The sequence below is a fragment of the Molossus molossus genome, unplaced genomic scaffold (genome assembly GCF_014108415.1).
Source record: "Molossus molossus isolate mMolMol1 unplaced genomic scaffold, mMolMol1.p scaffold_m16_p_11, whole genome shotgun sequence".
NCBI classification, from domain to species: domain Eukaryota; kingdom Metazoa; phylum Chordata; class Mammalia; order Chiroptera; family Molossidae; genus Molossus; species Molossus molossus.
This window is the reverse complement of record NW_023425346.1, coordinates 103,297,835-103,319,383: the sequence shown is the minus strand read 5'-3', so window position 1 is coordinate 103,319,383 and position 21,549 is coordinate 103,297,835. Positions and strand designations below refer to the sequence as shown.

Here is a 21,549-nt window from a genome sequence, read left to right as displayed (position 1 = left end):
GGAAAAACTTATAGAATAGAACTGATCTGATGCTAATTAGAATCATAACATGCGATTGTATTTCTTTTTTTTTTTTTTCATTTATCTTGAGATAGAGCAGTAGAGAAAGAAGGAAGAAGAGAGAGAGAGGGAGATACATCGACGTGAAAGGGACACATCGAGTGGCTGCCACCCACACGCAACCAGGGCCAGAGACAAACTGCAACCGAGGTGCGTGCCCTTAGCGGGAACCGAACCCAGGACTCTCGGGTCCACGGACCGACGCTCCAACCGCCGAGCCAAACCAACCAGGGCGCGATTGTATTATAAATCTCTTATTTTGAAGTATATTTTCTATGCATTTTTGTGTGTAGGTGAGATTCTGTGTTCGCTGAATTTGGTTTCCTTCTTCACTACAAATCCCACGGATATGTCGAACGCTGGGGAGAGAGACCTTGGTGTGAAGCTACCTCCGCTTGCAAGCACTTTCTAAATCAGCCTGATTTGTGCCTTCAGTCTGGGTGGCATTAGCAGCTTCTCTGCCTCTCCAGGAGCCAGGACGGCTTGACCCAGAGCCCTAACGGCTCGGTCTGAGGCAGTCTACTTCCTGTCTGGTGATTTCTTTCAGTTCCTACTCTGGCTTCCCTCTCTCATCCTGGGCAAAGTGCTTCCTCTTCTCGGGAGAAACCCACCCGCCAGCAATGTCTTCGGAACGGACATTTCTTCGGATGGGCCACCTTGCAGCAGGGTCTCCTTGGGTTAGTGGCTGGCTCGGTGCCTGCAGTGGTGCTGGGGGACGAGGCATGGCTGCCTTTTTTGTTTTTTTATCCTCACCCGAGGACATTTTTTTTTTCCATTTTTTGCACAGATAGAGTGGGAGGGAGAGAGAGGAAGAGAGAGAGAGAGAAACATCGACATGAAAGGGACACATCGAGTGGCTGCCACCCGCATGACCAACCAGGGCCGGAGACAAACTGCAACCGAGGTACGTGCCCTTAGCGGGAACCGAACCCGGGTCTCTCAGGACCGCAGGCCGATGCTCTAACCGCTGAGCCAAACTGGCCAGGGCCATGGCTGCCTTTTAAAAAAATACGTGCTCACTGATTTTCTTTTGAAGAGAGAGAGGAAGAGAGAGAGGTGGAAACATTGTCATGAGAAACATCGATCTGCTCCTCCTGCACGCCCCCTACTGGGGGATCGAGCTTGCAACACAGGCATGTGTCCTGATCGGGAATCGAACCGGGACCTTTCAGTCCATGGGATGATGCTCAGTCCACCGAGCCACACCGGCCGGGCTAGACCGTCCTGACAACGAGGTGAGGCCTCCGAGGCTCTCGTTGCCCTGCCTGACGCGGAAGGCCGTCATTCACTATGTTACTGCTCCCTGGGGAGTCTCAACATGCCCACCAGCCTGCAGATGCCAACCCTCCGCATTTCAGAAGTACCCCAGTCCCTGGCTGCACTAGGCCGGTGGGCGTTTTCTGCCAGCGTGCACATGCGGATGCTGGATAACGGAGAGGTACTTAAAGACCTTCTAAAGATAAAACCAGAACGTGAGCGTCGCGAAGGAATTTGGAGTCAGCATTTCTGGTGGTTCTTTAAACACAGGTTTGCCTTCAAATCGTCCCAGGAAGAGTTTCCAAATTACATCTCTCCGGCCCCAACCCACGTCTGCTGGGTTCCTTCAATTTGGAGTGGGACCCGGGTCGTACCCTTCTTTAAAGCTTCACAGTTGATTTTGCTGCATGCTTTTAGTGCCACGCGGCTCCATGAGACAGGAGCAGTCTGTCCAGCCCTCGTCCCACCTCCGGCTGTGTGTGAACCGAGACCGGAAGGGGGCTCACGTGGCCAGGAAGGCAGAGACAAGTGGGCAAGCTTGGCTTTGGAACCCGGTTTTGCCAACTGCTAGCCGTGTGATCTCATTTATTTGTTTTTTAAATCCTCACCCAAAGATATGTTTGTTGATTTTATAGTGAGAGGAAGGAAGTGAGAGAGAGAGAAATATTAATGTGAGAGAAACATCGATCAGCTGCCTCCTGTAGGCCCCCCACTGGGGATCGAACCTGCAACCTTTTGGTGCACAGGACGATGCTCCAACCAACGGAGCCACCCGGCGGGGGCCTAGCTGTGTGATCTTGAACAAGGAGCCTGACTCTTGAGCCGCATCGTCCTTGTTTGGAACACAGCAGCGGAGGGATGAACTCGTCGGCATGAGACCGGGCAGTGCTGGATTCCGTGCAGTTGCCAGCGACCGTTCTTGTTGTAACCCAGTGCTCCCTCTCTATGTGCTGCCCACGAAATCTCCAGGTAATAAAGCTTTGAAGACTCTATTGAGATGACGGGGGCAACGTGAGTTCCCGACGTCTGCAGTTTCATATCACTCAGGACACGGGCTGATGCTTTTCAATCCACGAGCCTATCTCTCTTCCTATGTCACTTGCGTTCCCTTCATGACTTTGGAAAATGGCCCCTCGAACTGCCAAAGTGAGATCCGACCCATTTATTCTTCCACGGTCTCTCTGCTGAGCGCGCCGCACTTCGATACCCTCCACCTTCGCACCGACGGCCGGCTCCCCAGCCGCCACGCCGCACTCCCCGGCCTGGGTGGAACCCCGCACCGGTCCGCGCACGCCAGCTGCAGGCTGGAAACCGCGGGCTCCCACCGCGCGGCTCGGGGATTGCCGAGGCCCTGCCCTCCCACTCGCTAAAACGCAGCCTCACGGAGGGGTCAGCCGTCTGAGGAGGGATGCCCGGTGACAGCAATGGAGCGGTCCGACTCCTGCCTCGGCCAAGACCTCCCGAATCCCGAGCTTCATGGACAGGCGAGTCTGGCTTGGTCTGGGGGGTCACGAGCAGTTGTAGTGGCCCGCTGTGCCTTTGACCGCAGGCAGGACTTGTCCCACTCGACGTCTGACTGGGGGGACACCGTCCTCGTGGCTTCAGACGTGAGCGGTTGCCCCCCTCTGGAAACAGCTCCTAAAATCTCTCTCACCCTCTTCTGTCCAGAGGATGACCCGAGTCCTACAATGAAGAGACGAAGACTGGTGTCTTCTTCAGGGCAACCCACGGGGCATGGAGATAGCAGATCCGAACCCGGCTCCATTTCTTCCTGAGTCTTCATGGCATTTCCAAAAGACCGGGTTCTCAAGCCAAACTCTTTGGATTCTCCTGTGTGTCTGGTCATCATGGGAACAAATGTCGCTGAGTTGCTATCAGGGGGCCCATTCCTGAGATCCTGGGAGAATGTGACTCGTGTCTGTTCCTTCCATGTTTATGCAGTTTCCTGGGGGGAAAAAAAACAGGCATGTCATTGTTCAGGGCCAGGTGACAGTCCCTCTCTGTCGCCCTGCCGCCAGCCATCCATGACTGGAATTCCTAAACTCAAGCACAAAATGTCCGTCGAACAACTGAACAGTAACAGGAGGAGGTGAAGGGTGAAGAGACCGCTGGAGCCCTGGGGTCCGCTGGGAGGCGTGGCCAGGCAGGAGCCCCTTGGGGAGAAGAGGTGGGTGGAAAGGGGAGCCCCAGGCCAAGGAGCACCGGACGCCTCTCCACGATGTGAGGGTGACAGCCGACACATCAGGCAGGAAGCTAGAGATCCAACTAGAAATCTGTGAGCTAAATGAGAAACTTGAAAATGCTGTCAACAGTTGCGTACGAACAAAGTCGCGTGTCCAAACCAGAAGCAGACAGCAGACGGGGTGAGTCAATCAATTAAAACGTTGCAAAAGGAAAAGGCAGAGGGGTCGGCGGCGGCTGTGGCCCTCCTGGGGACCTGGACTGCGTCTGGGGAGGCCCCCCCAAGCTCTGCGAATCAGCACGGTCAACAGGACGTGGCTTTAAAAAACAAAGATGACCTTGTCAAATTGTGGGTTTGTACTATCAAAACAGACACTCCCCCAAACTCAGATGAAAAGAAAGAACACAGACCTGAGAAATAACCTCAGCCATGTGCAGAGATGCGCCCAGACTCGTGGGGCGAGCCGGGCTAAGGTGGAGGGGTCCGGTGAGAAGGCGGGGCCCTCTGTGGGTACCAGGGAGAACTGCCTGACACGTGTGACTCACCGACTGACGTCCACTGACGTGGACCCCGGAAGTGACTGTCCTTTCCCCCGAGACGTTTCTCTCCGAGACCCATGGCTGGGCCTTCCACCCCAGCAGCTTACCTTCCTGCACCCGGCAGTGCTGGTGGGCGGTTTACAGGCCAAGCTCTTCTCTGTCTAACCGGCCTCTCCCCGCCCCCCCCCCCCCCCCCAGGACCCCCATGGCCGCCCCGGGCTCTGAGCTCTTCTCCCGGGTGGGTTCCCATGGCTCAGCTGAACAACTTCCCCACCCTCTGGGTCCCCTTGGTGCTCCCTGAGACACAGGCACCAAGACCCTGACCCCTCTCCACAGGCACGGTCACTACAGGCCGCTCCCGCCCTGGTGGGTGGACTCTCTCTCCTTCGGGAATCTTCAGACGTGAGCCTGGCTCCACTGTCTACCTTCATGTGTGCCCCAAACTTTGGGGTCAGAGGCCCAGAACCCCTTTCCCTCGCCGTGGCTCCCCTCTGGGGGCACTGAGGTGGTGTGGAGAACAAGTGGCCACAGGTGTTTGCTAAGGGAGGGGTTGAATGCCCTGAGGACCAGGGCTCCCAGCCAGAGGGATGACGATTTTACCTGCCGGCAGGTGCGCCCAGGAGGGGCCGCTCTGGGAGGTGTGCGCACCTGTGTGAGTGGAGAGAGGGCGGGAGCTCCGGCTTCTGGTCCCCAAGCCCCGGGCTTGCCCGGGCCTGGGCTGACCCACGAGAGGCTGGCGATGATGCAGCGGAGGCCTGAGGCCGGGGGCACCTGAGGTGACAAGACTCCACTGGCTACGAAGAGCGAAGGCTGTGACTCATCTGGAAATATTTGCAACCTGCTGGTGGGATAAAGAGGAATCATAACTGAATCCATCCATGCCAGGAATTTCTGAAATTCTTGGTGAATCCTGGGATTCGGACACATTCGTACAGTTCTCCCTCATTCTCGTTGACCGAGGTGTCTGATGAAAAATGTGTATGTAGCCCGGCCGGGGTGGCTCAGTGGTTGAGCGTCGACCCTGCACCAAGAGGTCACTGGTTCGATTCCCGGTCAGGGCACATGCCCAGGTTGGGGGCCTGATCCCCAGTGGGGGGCGTGCAGGAGGCGGCCAATCCATGTTCTCTCTCTTCGATGTTTCCATCTCTCTCCCCTTCTCCCTTGAAATCCTTCTGAAGGTCAGACGGGTGCAGGTGAACATGTTTTCAGGCCTTCAGTGGCCTGTGTGCGCAAATTCTCCCCCAAAACTTGTCCGTGAGGCCCTGGGTCGTAAAGTGACAGAAAAACTTGGGACGGGGACTTGGTTTTCAAGCGGTGATGGATGTCCTGAGATTCCTGCGGCAGTCAGCACCCTCTGCGAGACCATCTGTTCAGGCTTAGCTCCTGCTCGTTTTTCTCCGAGACAAGGTGACCTTCCAAGATCAAAGCCTGGCTATGCAAGTATCTTTGAATGGACGCCTGCCCCCCGGGCTCCTGGGCCACGGCTACCCCGGCCTTCCTCCCGTTCCCATCACAGGAAGGGACGCGCAAGCCGCAGGGGAAGTAGTTTGCTTTTTAAGTAACTGACGCCTGCAAAATAGGGTACATGACTCACAAGCGCAGCCACCAGAGAAGGGCCCCACCTGCTGGGACCCTCCGTTGCTAGGTGCAGGCACTGTTGGGCCGTCTTCTCGGAGAATTCACCCCTTTGCAGTACGAATGTCACTCTCTGCTCCCGGTAACCCCCCGGCCCAGAGTCAGCTTTCTCTGGAATTGGTGAAGCTACTCCGCCCTCTGTGGTGCTGTGCGCATGGTGTGTCCTCCTCCGTCCCTTCACTTCGAACCCGAGTTGTTATATTGGAAGGGGGCTGGGTACAGACAGCGTGGAGGAGAGTGTTGTTTTATTACCCATTCTGACGTCATTCCTGTCATTGCTCTGCTTAGACCCTTCCCACGGACAGGACTGTGACGGCGTTAGGTCGTATCCACCACGCTGTGACCGGCGTCCATCCCTTCTCCCCCTGGACCTTGGGCTTCCCCACGCGCCCCTCACCCGAGACAGGATGTGCCTTGGGGCGCTGTCCTCTGTGACCCACGGTCATGAACTGGAGGCCTCCGGGTGGGGAGCAGGAGCCGTCTATAACTTCAGGATTAAATCTCGATCTCTTCGTGTCTGTGGCGTTCACGGGTGTCTCTCCCGAGGCCTGGCCTTCCCCCCACCCCTGCTCCGGTCCCTGGCTGGTGACGTCTCAGTCTCCGTTCTTGAGGCCCTGACCCAGTCACCTGTGTGTTCTTTCCCCCTTGGGTGTGAGCGGTGGGAGGAATCTATTTCCCGCAAACTGGGAGAATGTTCCAGAAACCTTGCGAAGTCTTTGGGGGGCGTGGTCTGACTTGGTTTTGAAGTGTCTGCACGCATTTCACAATGACCACTCTTCGGTCCCCCTGACAGAGCCAAGGGGGACCTTTCTCAGCTCTCCCCCACGAGAACCCCTCAGGCTGCAGCCTTGGGGTTCCCACCCTCGTGGTGGCACGTGCTGGGACTCAGCTCCCACGTGGGGTCCCGACAGCCTGCGGCTTCAGCGGCTTCTGCTCCGGGGCAGCGGGTCTCAGCTGCAACCCTCTGAGCGCTCCCGTCCCTCCAGGTTATGGGGTGGCGGTGTGCCCTGCGCCCCACTTCTCTTCGGGGTCCAAGAACAGTCATTCCCTTTCAGTGTGTCCAGCTGCCCCTTGTTCAAGCACAGAAGTGATGATTCCCAAGCCCGGGTCCAGAGCCGGCACCACAAGTCTCAAGCCAGCCCTCGATGACGTTTCGTCGAATTTCCTTCCCGTTCTTTCTACGTTCTCATCTGGACTCGTGGACGTGAAGCCTGACCCATACTGAGAGAGGACACGGGTCCGGCAGCACCCAGGGAGTTCATGCACGTGTCCCCGCGCCCCGGACACCCCACTTCGCAGAGGAGGAAGCACACGTTTAGCGTGTGTGACTTTCCAGAGCCGTGGGCTGGTCCCCGCAGGGCTGGCGTGGAGCCCCAGCCCGCCGCCTCCTCACCCGCGGCTGTGGACGGCAGGTGGCTAGAACGAATGCGTGGTGGACGAATAGGTCTCAGCGGAAGAGAGATTATACCTCGTTCTATGAATACATTTATACATTAACATTATTTTAAAACAGTTGCACAAATTACAAATCCTTGATCGAGGAGAATTCTGAAGCTGTTGAAACCCCAATGCCAGTACAGACGCATAGCGACCCAGGGGAGGGTGGTCCTTGACTCGGGGTGAAGCACCGTGAAGGGGCAGACTCCATGGGGAGTCCTGAGACGCTTCTCCATGGGGAGGGAGTACGTAGAACGCTCGGTGGCCCAGGTACAAAACTGGTCAATAGTCACCCGAGCAATCCGGCTGTGACCCAGGGGCAGTCCTGGGCAGTGGGCCGGCCACTGGCCCCCTCAGTTCCCCTCAGGCTAACCCAGCCCTAAGCAGCTTTCATCGAACAGGTCATCCCCGAGAGTCCCGTGACCTTCGGACTGGGCCGTTAGAAAACCATTAGCCTAATCCCAAAAGGTGATGAACACATCTTTTCACACCTTACTTCTGAGCTTTGAAAACTTCCCCTGAGTATCTGAATATGATGTAATGGTACACAATAGGGCTGGGACTGGAATAGAACCATCTAGAAGGCTGCCTGCAGGTGAACTCTCTCGGGGTGAATCCCAGACCCTCTGCAGGCCTGATGTGGGCGAAGAGGTTGTGGCTCCTTCTGTTCGTATTTCAAGAGGCTCTGGTGTGGGGACCCCGGGGACCCCGCAGGAATCTCTGCTTTCCGTTGGAGCTCAGCGGGGCGTCCTAAGCCTGGAATCGCCGGTCTGATTCTTGCGGGCACAGGCTTCCAGAAGCCTCCACCCTACCTGCGTGGGCAGCTCCTGACTGAGCACACAGGGAGCCCGGACCCACCGCCCAACCTGCTGTGATTCCTGTGGGGGGGCCTGCTGTCTCCGCCCATAAACGAGACCCCCACGGCCGGCTCAGCTCCGCAGTGCAGTCTCCAGTCTTCCCCAAAGGGATGGGTCCATGTTCCTCTGGGGTGTGTCCTTCCCAGTTCCTGTTCCTCAAGCCTGGTGGGGACCAGGCCCCAGGGGTGCCCGCCCGGAGTGCCCTCACCAGTGAGCGGACCACAAAGGCCTGCCCGGGAGATGCCAGCCTCGCTGCCCTTGGTCCGGTTTATCACCTGCAACCCAGGTGGGTCAGGAAGGCTGGCTCAGTGCAAGGGAGAGGCGCAAGACCCTCCACCCGCACGAGGATCGGGGGCGTGGGTTTGGCCCTCAGCACGCCCCGCTCTGCAGGTGCCAGGCTATGCTGGGGTCCGGCTCAGTTGGTTGCGACGTGGAGAGCCAGAATGGTGACGAAGTAGCACCCAAACCTCCCAACAGTTTCCATTATGTCTACCGAGCCAAAACCCCCAAAGCAATTCTGTCCCAAATGAAGTAAAGCGGTGATGCTGGAGGTGTGGGCGCCGGTCCTGACAGAGCCTCAGGAAGGACTGGTGACTCTCGCTCCTGAGGGGAGGAGGGGCTCACGCAGCACCAACACCTCAGTGTGCGTGAAATAAACTCAGTTCTTATCTGCAGTCAGATGGAACCAGAAAAGCCAACCGGGTTTGAGGAGACATTGGCGGGAATCAGGCCACAGGTGCATGGCTATGCTCCCTACTGTATACATCACAGGTGCACGACTCTACGCCTGACTGTTTGCGGGCACCATCACCTGTCCTGCCCAGGCCCTCGCTCCCTCTTTCTTCACAAAGCGGCCCCACCGGCCGTCCAGAACTGAAACCTCGTGGCCAGCCTTAGGTGGAACCGGCTCGTTTTACATAAGACGAACTTGGAGATCTTATGCCCAACACCCAGCCAGTTCTTTCCCAGAGCAGGGCCCGAGGTCACTAACCCTGGCTCTTACTTTCTGTATGCCCGGGGAGCTCCTGGGAGTGACCAGTCTACCTCTCGGACACGAAACTGCAGAACCTTCTGTGTCTGTTGTCTCTATAACATTTCCCGTTTCTCACCTTTCTTGAAGGAACTTGCCTCATGGAGTCAACAGAACCTTGCAGTGCTGGGCAGCAAGGGACCCCAGGGGTCAACCTGGGGAGAATTTGGATGTGCCTGGAGCCGGGGTTTCCGCCGGGCGCACGCAGATTCTGGCAGCTTCTGCCCAGGGGTCGGGCTGGTGCCCAGGGGTCGGGCTGCTGCCCAGGGGTCGGGCTGGTGCCCAGGGGTCGGGCTGCTGCCCAGGGGTCGGGCTGCTGCCCAGGGGTCGGGCTGCTGCCCAGGGGTCGAGCTGCTGCCCAAGGGTCAGGCTGCTGCCCAGGGGTCAGGCTGCTCCCCAGGGGTCGGGCTGCTGCCCAAGGGCCAGGCTGCTGCCCAGGGGTCAGGCTGCTCCCCAGGGGTCGAGCTGGTGCCCAGGGGTCGGGCTGGTGCCCAGGGGTCGGGCTGGGCCGGAGGCAAAGCAATGCGCAGTCTCAGGTCCCATCGGGCTTCAGGCTCAGGAGGCGAAGGCTTTCGGGAATCAACGCTCGGACCGCCTTGGCTCGGAGGACTGCTCTATTTTTGATAGTCGCCCAGAGTAACTCCGAAATGAATCCGTTCGTACCCAGGAAGAGCTGGGAGACATGGAGACTTGGGCTGTTTCTAACACGCTCACTTTCGCTCCCGCTCCTTATCGGCTCCCTGAGCACAGTACGTCTCAGTAGCAGAGGAACGTAAGGAATTCTCTGGGAGCTCACCCACCCCCGGGGCCACAGGACACCAGTCCCTCCCTCGTCCTCAGGAGGCTCCGTCAGCAGGAGCAGCGGGCAGTGGTCACTCTAGGCTCACATTTAGAAAAGGTTTTGATTGGCCCAGCTGTGGTCACATTCTCTTTCTTGATCACCGTGGCCAGGAAAATGAGCTACTCTGATGGGTCAGGCTGGGGTCATGTTACTTTTAGGACCAAGAGTGGAATCAGCCTCATGACCCACTCGGCCTGGGTGGCTCACAGTGGGGTGTCTTTATCAAGAGAACCAGACGGGTCTCGGACCACCCTCTTTACAGAGGGACACCCCCAAGTGCTCATGCTGAGAAGTACACGTGGATGTTACTCACCAGGTTCTCCTGAACACAGGTCTTGCATCATCCTTTTCCCTGCACATAGAAACCCAACCCACCGACCCCACCGGATATGGACTGACCCCGTGGGAACCAGCACGTAAACCTAACCCAGCTCAAAATTGGCTTCACACCCTCTGACATGTTTTTGGTTGCTCTATCACGTCTGTGCCTTGGGGCCCTTCATTCTGTGCCACAGAAGCCAAGGTCTGTAAGAGGACATAAGAATATAGAGTTAACACTGAGGAGCTCAAGGCCACCGAGGGTCCAGGAAGGACCTTGAGTGGAGGGCTGCCGGCGTCCATGCTGGGACCACTTTCCCGGACACTTTCAGGTCAAGAATGACCACAGCCAGTGTCCCTGACTGGATAGACAGTGCGGTGACAAAGTGTGTTTCAATGTGCCCGAAAAACAGCTTGAGATCCATTAGGAGACTTTGGAATTGACTTGGAAATGCTAATTTCGAGGCATCCGAGTGATTCATTCTGGTTGGCATTTTGCGCGTTGCTCCAGCGGCGGCTGAGAAATGAGGGGACTGAAGGCTGAACCGTGAAGGGTAAGAATAAAGTTTGCTCAGCTTCTGAGAAGATCCTCACGGGCATTTCCTTCCCACCACCCCCTCTTCGCCAGGGCTAAGTGCGCCTGTCCATGGCCCCCATGGATGCTTCTTGGCTTAAATTGAACTGTGCTATTGTGATTTATAGTAACAAATATGTATTTGGTCTTTGTCCCGTTTGGGCACAGAGCTCCTAAACCCCTTGGCATTTCCTAAGTGATGAGCGCGATCAAGTTGTCTTTTGTTATCAGTGAGGTGACTTTTGAAAGCACCTAAGGATGAAGTTGGTTGCCAGGGGAACAAACCATGTGTTTAGAGGGTTGGACGGTTCAGTCCTACCCCCTGACCTGCCAGAGGTTGGATCCATCGCCAATGGCCAGTGATTTAATCAATTATGTCTTTGAAGTGGGGCCTCCATAAAAACCCAGCAGGATGGGTTTGGGGAGCTTCCGTGGTGACCACGAGGAGCTGTGCAAGGAACGGCAGCCTTGGGGAGCGGCTGGGAGCCCCTCGCTCCTCCCGCAGGCCTGGTCCTTCTATAATAAACCAGTAGCCTCGACAGTGAAGTGTTTCTGAGCTCCAGCGATCCAAACCGAGGAGGAGGTCACTGGAACTTCCAATCCATAGGCCAGAAGCCCAGGTGCCAACCTGGACTTGAGACCGGCTTCTGAAGTGGGGCGAGGGGCAGTCTTGTGGGACTGAGACCTTACTGTGTAGGATCCGATGCTATTTGGGGTTGAGTGTCGAGATGGAGTTGAGTTGTAGGACACCCAGCCGGTGTCTGAAATTGCGCTCCATCCTGTTCTGTGACGTGTTCTAAATCCGGGGATACATGTCTTAGGTTTCGCATGACAATACGAAGTTACCGATGACGCACAGCTTTGATTTTGACTTTCTTAAACCTTTTTATATCCAAGTCTAAATCTTTCTGGAGTTGAAAGATGTCTGTCCGCTAAAGAAGACAGTCAAGATCCATGTGTTTTGTTTTTGTGAATCCTCACCCGAGGATATTTTTCCATTAATTTTTCTAAACAGAGTGGGAGGGACAGAGGGAGAGAAACACCATGTGAGAGAGAGACCTCGATCGGTTGCCTCCCTCACAGCTGGGGCCAGGGGTCAAACCTGCAACCCAGAGATGCGTCCTTGACTGGGAATTGAACCCGTGACCCTTCAGTCTACAGGCCGACATGCTAACCACTGAGCCAAACCAGCCAGGGCTCAAGATCCATGTTACGGAGGTTGTTTAATAGTTAGAATTCCTGGAGTTGACAACGTACAACAAGCACTAAAGAAGCTTGGTCCACTGACCCTCTCAGTTAACTGAGGTAGTTTAGATTTCGTCTGGGTAAGAAATCTACTGCTTCAGGCACACAGTCATTGGGCCCGTGAGCATCTGAGTCACTGGGCCATGAGCTGTGAACCCAGGAAGAGGCTGGTCACGTGTCCTTGCTCCGCAGTAAAGACACACCCGTGGCTCCTCCCTCATTCAGTGTCAGGTGTCAGCGGCTCTGCTCCAGGAGGTCCTTGTTCGGATTGTGTGTTTCTCTTCAGTTTTTAAGATACTTAAACACATTTTCAGCCCGGCCGGTGTGGCTCAGTGGTTGAACGTTGACCCAGGCGCCAAGAGGTCGCTGGTTCGATTCCCAGTCAGGGCACATGCCCAGGTTGTGGGCCAGATCCCCAGTGGGGGGCGTGCAGGAGGCAGTTGATCAATGCTTCTATCTCTCTGCTTCTCCCTTCCTCTCTCTCTAAAGTCAATAAAAGAAGAAAAAAATAAAAAGAAAAATGTTATTTAAAATAAATAAATACATTTTCAATTAAGTTGGACTTTGTGGGAGTCTAACTTATGTTTATGTGTTTCCTATTTGAATTTTAAGACACTTGAATTTGATGCAATATTACCTTTCAGACTGTTTCTAAGACTTGTGTTTTAAATTCACCAATAAGGAGTAAGCCCTTGGAAACCTGACCCCCGGGACGACCCCAAGTAAAGCGGAATCCCAGGCCCTGGGTGCCACCCCTCCTGCAGCCGTGCGTACAGCTGCTGAAATACCTTCTGTGACCCAGAACCTGTGTCGAAAGGTTTACACATTGAAAGCGAACTGGAAAGATCATGACTCACTTGATTGTGGTGATCTGGAACCAAATCACAATATCTGAGCCCCCAGGACGTGTGCACCAATGTCCTGGAAGGACAGAAGAGTCAAAGGATGTCTGAGCCACCCGCCACGAGCCACGAGCCACGCGCCACGCGCCATGCGCCACAGACTGCAGTGGAAACACGACAGCCTGACGCTGGCCTGGACTCTGGGCGTCGGCTTTGATCCGAGCTCTGCTGAAGTCCCAGCTGCCCTTCTGCTCTGTGGGACAGAGGGAAATGGGACCGTGGAAACTCAGGGGTGTCATTCCACAGAAATAAGCTCTTTACAGTATCTCAAAAAATAAAATCAAGTGTTTCTTAGGACGATGTAACTCTTGTGAACATCTTAAAAGCTGCCAGCTAAACCTGAGCTTCCCACACGGCTCCGACGGAGTTGGGGGTCATTGCGTTTTAGGGGACCCTCTTCCCACTCCTTTCCTCCTTGGACTTGGGATGGCCCCCGATCGAAAGCTTCCCGTGGAGGAGCCCTGGACAGGAGGAGAGCGGTGGAGGGTAGGGTTTGAGGGCTGCCTTTAACCTCCAGGAGAGGGGCACCTGGGCGTCGGAGTTTCTTATATGGTTCTCCACTGGCAGACAAGGGAGCCGGGTTCGGGTAAGAGCCCTGTCTCCGCGAATAAAGGCAATGCATTTGGGGGATGGTGTGCCAAGGGCGAATCCTCTCCAACTATGTCCCTTGTATGGGCTGTCGTGTTGACACTCTCACCCTGTCGCCTGTGGATGGGAGATGGTGTGCCAAGGGTGAATCCTCTCCAACTACGTCCCTTGTACGGGCTGTCGTGTTGACACTCTCACCCTGTGACCTGTGGATGGGATGGACGCTGAAAAGGAGAGCGTCATGTTGTGAAGAGGTCACTGAAGTCAGAGCTGAGAGGTCAGGATGGAGCGGTGTTCCCGTCACCTCCCAGCTCTGTCTCCTCGGCGGGTCACTCGCCTTCTGAGCCCGCTCTCCTCAGCTGGTTCAACTAAGCATCTCCCAGAGCGACTGCGAGGCACAGCGGAGGTGGCCCGTGAAGAATGCCACCCCGGATGCCGCGGGCATCCACCCGCAGAGTACGCTCACCGAGTTAAGGGACGTTGGCCAGAAGCCACTGCCTCGAACATGACCCCCATCCCCTCCTGTGTTGATCACTGCTTTTCTCTGAGGTTGCTCTGGCCCGGCCAGGCGCCCTTGACCTCCGCAGCGACGCTCCGTGGGGTCTGGCTTGTTGCGGATCCCAGGCTTCACGCTTGCTGTCGGGACCGTGGAAACTCAGGGGCTTAATTCCACAGAAATAAAGCTTTTCACAATATCTCAAAAAGGAAAACGTTTCTCAGGATGATGCAGCCCTTGCTGGAGCTGGAGATGGTGCTCCGTCAGGGATACCTTCTCCACGTCGCCCTGTTAGTGTTGGCTCCGATGTTAACACCCGTGCCTGGTGTCTTCCGCGGCCCAGGACCGCTGTGCCTGGAGCTGTAAGCCTTTGTCTCGCCTCTCCTGCTCGGCGCCTAGTCCGCTTACGATGACTTTTCAGCACTCAATTCACCTGGGTCTTTGCCTTTACCACTTAGCCAAGATGCTTCTCAAGGATCCCTAGTGATGTCTTAGTTACCAAACACAGTGATCTTTTCTTAATTAAATCTTGCTTGCCCCACCGAAGCCTGCAGACAGTCAACGGCTTGCCTTCTGGGAGCCCTCTCTCCCCTTTGCATGTGTGGCTTCATGTCCGCCGGGCTCCCACAACACCTGTTACAGCTCCACCCTCTGGCTGGTAAACCTGGTCCCCAAGGATGGACCCCAGGCCTCTGCTTTTGTTTTTCTTCTTCTACACTTGCTCAGAAAATGGAAGATTCCCGTACGTTCGGTGATCACTCCTATCTCAGTGACTTAGAGACATCTCCAGTGTCTTAACTGCCAGATTCATGTGAAATGTGTGGCAGAGAGCAGCCAGGAGGAAAACAAACGAGACTGGGGTCACAGGAAAGGCAGGGGGAAGGAACGTGTTCAGCAGAGCAGTGCCAAGGGGAATGGAACACAAGTACGTTTGACACCCCTTCCGAGAATCCGTAAACTGATCATGAACCAGAATCAATCTGCGTATATATTTAAGAGGCTACGTGTATGAGTCGGCTTGGGCGGCCATCACAAAAGACCACAGACTGACTGTCTTAACCCAGCAATTTTCAACCAGGGTGCCGTGAAGGGCTCTGACCCCTTTTCCCGTAGGCTGTCAAATAAAATTGACTACAACCAACACAACTGTCCAGTGTGAATGAGTCAAAACTGTACCTATTTGCTTCGTTAGATAGTCAAAGATAGATTTTCTGGTGTGCCACGTAATTTTCGTAGTTAGTTGGTGGGCGTCAGAGATGAGAAGGATTGAACGTCGCTGTCTTAAACAGCAGAAGTGCATTTCCCAGGGTTCTGGAGGCTGAGTCCCAGGTCAGGGTGGGACAAAGCACTCGGGTCCTTGGAAGCCTCTTCCCGGCTTGTAGACGGAGAGAGAAAGAATAAGAGAGAGGGGCCGTCCCTGGGGTCTCGTCCTCCTCTCATAAGGACACTAGTTCTATCAGATTAGGGTCCCACCCTCATGACCTCGTGGAACCTTACCCGCCTCCCGAAAAGGTCCTGTTTCCAAATACAGTCACTCTGGAGGTTAGGGCTTCAAGGTGGGAACTGAAGGGGACACAGTTCAGTCGACCTTGAAAAACCCACGACAGAGTGAAGCCTTGAAAATCGAAGCGCAAAGTGGCAGGGACGACTGTGTATAAATAAAGAACCCGACTTCGCGGAAATTCATTTACTGCGGTCGAGGCTGGAACGGATTGACCGCGATACACAAGGGCCGACTATATGAATCATCTGTCCCTGAACAGTACAAATGGTGGAATGGTGGAATGTCGAATGGTGGAATGGTGGAATGGTGGAATGTCGAATGGTGGAATGTCGAATGGTGGAATGGTGGAATGTCAAATGGTGAAATGGTGGAATGGTGGAATGGTGGAATGTCGAATGGTGGAATGATGGAATGTCGAATGGTGGAATGTCGAATGGTGGAATGGTGGAATGTCGAATGGTGGAATGGTAGAATGTCAAATGGTCGAATGTCAAATGGTGGAATGGTGGAATGTCGAATGGTGGAATGGTGGAATGGTGAAATGTCAAATGGTGGAATGTCAAATGGTGGAATGTCGAATGGTGGAATGGTGGAATGTCGAATGGTGGAATGTCGAATGGTGGAATGGTGGAATGTCGAATGGTGGAATGGTAGAATGTCAAATGGTCGAATGTCAAATGGTGGAATGGTGGAATGTCGAATGGTGGAATGGTGGAATGGTGAAATGTCAAATGGTGGAATGTCAAATGGTGGAATGTCGAATGGTGGAATGGTGGAATGTCGAATGGTGGAATGTCGAATGGTGGAATGGTGGAATGTCAAATGGTGAAATGGTGGAATGGTGGAATGGTGGAATGTCGAATGGTGGAATGGTGGAATGTCGAATGGTGGAATGGTGGAATGTCGAATGGTGGAATGTCGAATGGTGGAATGGTGGAATGTCAAATGGTGAAATGGTGGAATGGTGGAATGTCGAATGGTGGAATGTCGAATGGTGGAATGGTGGAATGTCAAATGGTGAAATGGTGGAATGGTGGAATGGTGGAATGTCGAATGGTGGAATGATGGAATGTCGAATGGTGGAATGTCGAATGGTGGAATGGTGGAATGTCGAATGGTGGAATGGTAGAATGTCAAATGGTCGAATGTCAAATGGTGGAATGGTGGAATGTCGAATGGTGGAATGGTGGAATGGTGAAATGTCAAATGGTGGAATGTCAAATGGTGGAATGTCGAATGGTGGAATGGTAGAATGTCAAATGGTCGAATGTCAAATGGTGGAATGGTGGAATGTCGAATGGTGGAATGTCGAATGGTGGAATGGTGGAATGTCAAATGGTGAAATGGTGGAATGGTGGAATGGTGGAATGTCGAATGGTGGAATGATGGAATGTCGAATGGTGGAATGGTGGAATGTCGAATGGTGGAATGGTAGAATGTCAAATGGTCGAATGTCAAATGGTGGAATGGTGGAATGTCGAATGGTGGAATGGTGGAATGGTGAAATGTCAAATGGTGGAATGTCAAATGGTGGAATGTCGAATGGTGGAATGGTAGAATGTCAAATGGTCGAATGTCAAATGGTGGAATGGTGGAATGGTGGAATGGTGGAATGTTGAATGGTGGAATGTCGAATGGTGGAATGGTGGAATGTCGAATGGTGGAATGGTGGAATGTCGAATGGTGGAATGGTGGAATGTTGAATGGTGGAATGTCGAATGGTGAAATGGTGGAATGTCGAATGGTGGAATGTCGAATGGTGGTATGGTGGAATGGTGGAATGTCGAATGGTGGAATGGTGGAATGTCGAATGGTGGAATGGTGGAATGTCGAATGGTGGAATGGTGGAATGTAGAATGGTGGAATAGTGGAATGTCGAATGGTCGAATGGTGGAATGTCGAATGGTCGAATGGTGGAACCCTGCAAGGCAGCAGCTGGGAAGGAAATGCAGAGGCCCTGGCACACCAGCAGGCAGGATTTCAGGAGTGGCACGTTCTGTCTGCGTTGTGGACACTTCCGTGCCCAGGAAGGACTAGGCTGGTGTGAGCTCCTCACTGACGACCTATCCGACATGGAAGAATTCTTCCCAGACTGACACTGCGTCACTCACCCAGATTCTACTTGTGTAGAATCTTTGTGAGGTGGAATGTCACCAGGCCATTTGAAATGTCCCTAGGAGAACCCCTTCGGTCAACACTAAGTGAGTATGTCCTTCTGACATTGCGTCCAGGGCTTTATAACCACAGATTATAATCACACCTTGGAGAGGCTAGTGGTAACATCGAGAGGCAATTATTAGTGGAGGCAAGAAGAAGATCAGAATGCACCATGAAAGCAGACTGTCCAGGTGAGGCGTGACCTTCCTTTTGTCCAAGCATCCAGGTGGTGCTTGACCTGCTCTCTAGCCTTCCAACCCGGTGGCTGTCAGGGGCAGGACAATCATTGTAATTCAGTCTGTTCTAACCTCTGTGGCTCGAACCGTTCAACGTTCTCAGTATTTTCATTCTTATTCTTTACTTACAGGTGTAGCTAAACAGTGAACAGTCAGTCAGAAACAGGTTAATCTGTTTACCATGTGGGCAGCAGTTACAGTCCAGCCCGGAGACAGAAACCACACTCTTCAAGTGAACAGGAAAAATGCAATGAATTTTTCATCAACAGAAGGTGGTTAACTGCTGGAAGGCATGATGGAGGATTCTCAGGGGTTCCGAGGAAGCAGGTGGGCAGGAGTAGCTCCCGCCTGCATCAGACCTCCTGGATGGGGCGTGGCTACCACCGGAACACAGAGCTCGCCACCTGCAGGGAACTGGCCCGAGGTCACCCTGCTGCTGCTCTTTGGAAGTGGCCCTGGGAGGGAAGGCCTGGCCTGCAGGAGTAGCTCCACACCTGGAGTAGCTCTGCACAGGCTGCTGGGGTCCCAGATGCGTAATGAGAACCAGAACAGGAACCAGAAGGGACGGATTTTCTGCTGCTGTGGCCCAAGGGTCCCTCCAGCATCCTCTTCTGATGGAGGTTAAATCCCAGCAGCTGGAAGGGGACATGTTGATAGGGTCCAACCCCAGCATCACAAGGCTGGGTGAAATACGGTGAGTTTGACCCCGAGAGACAATAGGGCTCCACGCGACAACAGTCCTTTCATAATGCGGAGTCAGCATATTTTTCTAAGTCCCACTCAGTCTACAAAAATCACCTCTAAATAGGTGACCTCAAATCCAAAGCTAATATTTCCCCACCCTCTAGCTCTGTGTCTCTGGTTCTCTTCTGGAGAGTTCTGCTTGGTCTCCCATGGACACACACTCATTAACACAGAGCTCTGGAGCCTCCCCAAACCCACTTTCCAGTGAGGTCTTTCCCTGCCTCCACCTCCTGCCAACAGGGCTCGATCACCTCCCTCCTTATCCAACCCATACAACTGTTCGTCTGCTCACTTTGTCTTACAAATGTTTCTCCTCTTTTCTGACTCAAACCACCCCAACTTTGACCTCCCCTCCAACCTGCCTACCTCGCCGTCCTGCTTCCCAGTTCCCTCAAACACCTGTGCGTCCCCTAGAACTCAAATCAGGGATTCTCTCTGTTCTGAAATGCTCAACGGCTTCCCACGGCTCACAGTAGCGTTGCCCGTAACGTGTTCCACAGTCATTCTCGATGCTAAAAGGACCTTTCAAGAGTCTCCCGTCCGCCACTTTCCCCGTATGGCTTCCAGTCTCAGGGTTACCTTACGGCACAGCTGCAGGCGTCACATCTGAATACGAGCAATAGGAAGAGGACAGGCAGGAGGGTGGGAGGTGCCCCCTCAGGGAAGAACTGTCCCCTCAGTAACCCCACCCGACACCTGCCTCCCGCTTACTGCTCAGGCCGCAGCCCCGTCGGAGCTGGGAGTGGGGTGTTTGCGTGAGATGCGAAGCTACCCAAAGGGTCTGCATCGCCCTGCTAAGGCCGAAGGGAGAGACGGCGCAGAGGTGGGCAGCAGCCTCTGTCTTGCTCCTTGAAGGAAGGGATTCAAGCTCCTCAGCTCCACCTGCCAGACCTCCCCAGGCTGGCCGCAAGCTGCCTCTCTGACGTGACTATTTTCCTCCCCCCTGGACCTCTCTCCAGCCAAATGTGGATATTTTTTGGTCCTCGCTCGTTGATTCGAGCCATTGGCTCCTGTGCCCTTGATTGCACATTTGATCCGCCCCGAACCCCCTCTTCCTGTTGGGATTCTGCCCACTTTCCAGGCCAAAATAAATTCCTTTCATTTCATGATTTGTTTCAGATTCATTTTTAAAACACGAACAACAGGAAATTCTGTTCTGAGTAACAAGCATCCAAGAATTGGCTTGGGACAGACTCCAACAGACACAGGGCTCTGATGTCCGATGTGAGTGTTGAATCAAGGTTTCCCGGTTCCCGCTGCCCAGCTCAGCTCGGAGCCCCGGGGGCTGCCCCGCCCCGCCCCCTCACCCCCAACGGCTCGTGCAGTTCCTGGTGCGTGTGCCAGCGGGGTGAGGGGTGCCCCTTCTTCATCAACCTTGACGAGCCCAGGTCCAGACCCCTCGCACGCTCACTGTGATGCCTATTCCAGAAGGGCTGCGTACTGACAATCTGGGTCCCTCGTCGCAAATGTGAAGAAGCTCATTTCCCTCTCCCACGGTTCGTGGCTCCCACCAAGGGTGGCGAGAAGCAGCGGGGCCGCCCTGCCATCCACGAGGTCGTGGCCATCAGCGTTCACAAGCACGCCCACGGAGTGGGTCTCAAGGAGCGCGCCCCTCGGGCACTCAGAGAGATCAGGAACTTGCCACGGAGGAGTGGGCCCTCGGATGTGCCCACTGACACCAGGCTCCACGAAGCCGTCTGGGCCAAAGGAACGAGGACCGCCCCTCGCCGTATCCGGGTGCGGTTGTCCAGGAAACATGACGAGAGTGAAGAGTCGCCAAACGAGCTGTATATGGGGGTCACCTACGTACCTGTCGCCACTTTAAAAAAATCTACAAACAGTTCGTGTGGATGAGAACTCACTGCTCATTGTCGAATAAAGTTATAAAACTGCCCTCCCCCAAATACGAAGAATTTCAAGATGACGACAGCAGAGCCTTAGACCCGGCCCCCCCGCCTGCCAGGCTGATGCTGCACCCCTCCCTGCCCTTCTGACTCCCACCCCCAGAAGCCTGCACCTGCAGACACCCCACCCCCACCTCCAGCGCACAACCGGTCTGAGCCTTCTGGCCCCGGGGTAGTGGCCAGCCTGCATTGACCAGAGGTGGTGGGTGAGACAGGGACCCACCCCTCACCCCTCGTATTGGACGAGCTGCGCATGTCAGCTGGTGTCTCAGCAGACACAGTCACCCAGCTCGGGAAGCATGGCTTCAAAGCGCTCCCGGTCCCCAGCCTGTCTGCGGCCAGCCGCCTCCTCACCCCCGGGGAAGGAGACCCTGCCTTCTGAGGCCACGCCTGGAGTCCGCCTCCAGAGCATTCTCTTCCCCTAAGCTTGTCCTCGCCCTGTTTCCTAGGTTACCGGACTTCGGTAACTTCCCTGTTTGCCCTGGCACGGGGCAGAGGCTCAGTTCCAGAGGTGAGGGCAGTCGCACGTTGGGGACAAATGCCGGTAAGGTCGGCGGGAGCAGGAGCCCGTGGCGACTCTACGTGCTGATGCCTAACACACAGTCGGTACGCAGACCTATTTGTCACATACATACACACATACATACCTCACATTGAAACAGAGTGTGACATGGGACGCTTACCAGCGGGGAATTGCCCGAAGGGTCTAAAACGAACGACGCAACTGTTTCTAGCTCACTGAGGTCGTCTCTCAGGAGACCATTCTGACAAACTCACTGTGTCCATGACGCCCGGCCCGGTGGGTCCTCAGTGGACATAAGGACATCTGAGAGCGTGGAATGAATGACCGCCGGAGGGTCGCTTTCGTCAAAGCAGCCAAGGCATTCAGACGGCCACACTCGGGGAGCAGTAACCAGGTCTGTGGTTACGGTCCCACTTTACAGACGAGTAACACTGGAATTTAGCCCTCATGCCGCCACTGAGACCCCCTGTCTCCTTCCACCGATTCTGCCCGCTCCACCGCCCGACCCCTCCAGCTTTCG

The 21,549-nt window shown here is 54.8% G+C and overlaps 1 pseudogene; it reads left to right on the top strand.

The window, feature by feature from the left end:
• Positions 1-20,481, top strand: part of LOC118625071 — a 35,717-nt pseudogene extending 15,236 nt beyond the window's left edge.
• The last annotated feature ends 1,068 nt before the right edge of the window (positions 20,482-21,549 follow it).